General features: G+C 46.2%; 1 pseudogene; it reads left to right on the top strand.

Moving 5' to 3' along the window:
• The first annotated feature begins 592 nt into the window (after positions 1 to 592).
• LOC114494881 lies at positions 593 to 2,456 on the top strand (annotated as a pseudogene).
• Positions 2,457 to 3,793: the final 1,337 nt, after the last annotated feature.

Raw genomic sequence — 3,793 nt, 5'->3', positions numbered from 1 at the left:
TCTGCATGTTTCCTTCTTAAGAGCTGTAAGTTATTGGCATATTTTTCTTATTTAAAGCATGCGCCCATACATCCATCTGCCCACCCCTCCATCATTCACTGGTCTCTCAGTATGTGGCAGGCTCAGTTCTAAGACTAAGCATGTTTTCTGTCATGTAGAAAGTCAGTTTATCCAACCAGTTGCTGAGGTCTGTACCCCTACCTGCTGAGAGAAGAACATGGATTACTCTGAGACCTAGAACCTCATGCCTCTCCAGAAGAGCCAGGAGAACTGAGTATGCTATTTACCTGGTGGAAATGATTCTGATTCTCCATTAACACAGGATAAAGTTCTTGTCTTGGTATACATGGCCATACATAACCTTTCCTTGTCTTCTTGTGCAGCCTAAGCTTTGCCACTGAATCCTGTGCTTTACCAATACTGAGTAGAGTGCAGGCTTTCGACACAGGAATACTTTGTATACAGTCCTTTTTGTAATTTCTTTTCTTTTGTCTGGGAGGCTCCTATGTATTTTTAAGACACAGTGAGGGCATCACCTTCTTTATGAAATCTTTGGTGATTATGTAAACAGAAGTGACCTTGGGGGTAATGCGGAGCAGACAGAGTTGATTCAGCTGGGTTCCTGGCTGGACTATGGAGCAGGTGAATGAGCCGAAAGAGAAGGGCAACAAGGCCCCGAGCGCGGGCGACATTGACAATGCCTTACAGTGCTACTCTGAAGCAATTAAGTTGAACCCCCAGAACCACGTGCTCTACAGCAACCTCTCGGCTGCCTACACCAGGAAAGGAGACTACCAGAGGGCCTATGAGGATGGCTGCGAAACTGTGGACTTGAAGCCTGACTGGGGCAAGGGCTATTCTCAGAAAGCAGCCGCTCTTGAGTTCTTAAACCAATTCGAAGAAGCCAAGTGGACCTACAAGGAGGGTTTAAAGCATGAAGCAAATAACCCTCAGCTCAAAGAGGGTTTATAGAACATGGAGGCCCAGTTGGCAGAGAGGAAGTTCATGAACCCTTTCAACATGCCCAACTGGTACCAGAAACTGGAGAGCGATCCCAGGAGGAGGGTGCCACTCAGTGACCCTTCCTACTGCACACTGATAGAGCAGCTGTGAAACAGGCCGTGTGACCTGGGCATGAAACGGCGAGATCCTTGGGTCATGACCACTCTCAGTGTCCTCCTGGGGTTCGACCTGGGCGGCATGGAAGAGGAGGAGGTCTCAACGTCGCCACTGCCTCCCAAAAAAGCAGACCAAGCCAGAACCAATGGAAGAAGATCTTCCAGAGAATAAGAAGCAGGCCCTGAAAGGAAAAGAGCTGGGGAATGAGACCTACAAGAAGAAGGACTTCGACACAGCTTCTGAAGCACTACAACAGGGCCAAGGACCTGGACCCCACCAACGTGACTTACATGACCAACCCAGCAGCTGTGCACTTCGAAAAGGGTGACTACAGCAAGTGCTGGGAGCTCTGCAAGAAGGCCACTGAAGTGGGGCGGGAAAACTGGGAAGACTACCAGCAGATTGCCAGAGCTTAGGCACAAATGTCAATTCCTACTTCAAAGAAGAAAAATACAAGGATGCCATCCATTGCTACAACAAGTCTCTGACAGAGCACCAAACACCAGATGTGCTCAAGAAATGCCAACAGGCAGAGAAAATCTTGAAGGAGCAGCTGGCTTACATAAACCCTGACCTGGCTTTGGAGGAGAAGAACAAATGCAATGAATGTTTCCAGAAAGGGGACTATCCCCAAGCCGTGAAAGCATCATACAGAAGCCATCAAGCAGAAACCCAAAGAAACCAAGGTGTACAGCAATTGAGCAGCCTGCTACACCAAACTCCTGGAGCTTCAGCTGGTACTCAAGGACTGTGAAGAGTGTATCCAGCTAGAGCCAACCTTTATCAAGGGTTATACATGGAAGGCAGCTGCCCTGGAAGCAATGAAGGACTACACAAAAGTGATGGATGTCTACCAGAAGGCACTAGAGCTGGACTCCAACTGCAAGGAGGCAGCAAATGGGCACCAACGCTGCATGATGGCCCAGTACAACTGACACAACAGCCCCAAAAATGTGAAGCAGTGGGCCATGGCTGACCCAGAGGTGTAGCAGATCATGAGTGACCTGGTGTAGCTCATCCTGAACAGATGCAGAAGGATCCTCAGGCACTGAGCGAACCTGTGTGGAAGATACAGAGACTTATGCCCGTGTTACTCTGCAGTCACTGCCTCCAGGACCTCCAGCATGTTTATGGTCTCTTCTGCTGTCCTCGAGTTCCATGTCTCTGTCCCCTGTGCCCAGTCACTGTCTCAGCTGCTTTCCCATAGTTGGTTATTTTTTATTTTGGGCTGTAGGCATGTATGGGGAGGGGAGGGTGTTCTTCCCAACTTCGGGTTCATCCCAACTGTCTTCACATTGTTCGCTCCATGTCCCCTTCTCCAATAAAGCAAGCCAGTCAGTTTTGTTGTAAAATAATAAAAAAAAGTGACCTTGGAATGTGCTTAAAAGTCAGCTTCACCTTTTTTTCAAATCCCAATGTGTTCAATGGAAGGAAATAGGTTTCCGTGAGTACAGTTACTTATATTCTCTGAATCTGAGTCCCACTTTTTAAAACAAAAGTTGTGATGCCCATTTTGTAAGATGGTCTATAATTATAAATACATTATTAAAATATATATAATATATTAATATATAAAACATAATGGTCTGTTGCCTAATGAGTAGATCTTCAGTCAACAGCAACCTTTACTATAATTACTTTGGGACCTCATCAGTTTTTTCTTTTATCACATACATATATTATTGCCCACATCCCCTTATTGGGTATCTAGTTTCTGTAGACTCCCCAATAAACCTAATTCCCTGAATTCAGGGCTTTTGAATGCGAGGCTGCTTCCCTTGAATTTGGGTTGGACTGGGATTCACTTATAATTAATAGAATGTGGCATAAAGAGTTTGGGTGGCTTCTGAGGCTAAGCTAAAGGAAATCCTGTGCTTTCCTCAATGATCTTTTGGCATGCTTGTTCTGGAGGGAGTCAGACACCATGTAAGGTATGGTGTCCACCTGCGGCCTATGGGGTCACATGCAGCCCAGGATGGCTATAAATGCAGCCCAACACAAAATTGTAACTTTACTTAAACATTATGAGATATTTTTGTGATTACATGTCAATGCATTTAATGTGTGGCCCAAGACAACTCTTTTTCCAGTGTGGCCCAGAGATGCCAAAAGTTTGGACACCCCTGAAGGGTGTCAGGTCCCTGAGCCCACCTGGCTGTAAAAAAGCCCAAAGATAACCACAAGGAAAGTCACTTAAAAGTGCAGTTGCATGACCAGCCCTGGCTGTTCTGCTGTACCAGCCCAGGGGCTAGACCCATGAGTGAGAACTATCTCAATATCCAGCATGCCAAGACCTCAGATATCTCCAGCACTGTGCATAACTGACAGCAGCAATCAGGAGACGTTGTGAGTAAGCACTGCATCGTGAGCCTACAAATCCACACAACCATGTGAGAAATGATACACCATTGTTTTAAGCTGGCAACTTTTGGAGTTTATAATAGAGAACTGGAACACATACTTATTCGAGAAAGTCATCCTCAGGTTAGGCAGGGCATTCCTGATTTATCATGTCCACTCACAAATGAGGGGTGAAGGGGCTACAAAACACCTGTTTGTCTGGTGACCTCCTGAGGGAATGTGCATGTCATGGAGTTGGAGGCCATGCCTAGCTTTCTAATAGTGGACTTCAGAACCTAGCAGAGTGCCTGCCAATTAAGTGGAACTAAGACAA

Source organism: Phyllostomus discolor, chromosome 4 (genome assembly GCF_004126475.2).
Source record: "Phyllostomus discolor isolate MPI-MPIP mPhyDis1 chromosome 4, mPhyDis1.pri.v3, whole genome shotgun sequence".
In the NCBI taxonomy this organism is placed as follows: Eukaryota; Metazoa; Chordata; class Mammalia; order Chiroptera; family Phyllostomidae; genus Phyllostomus; species Phyllostomus discolor.
Note: the sequence above shows the minus strand (reverse complement) of the source record. Positions and strands in the feature narration are given on the sequence as shown.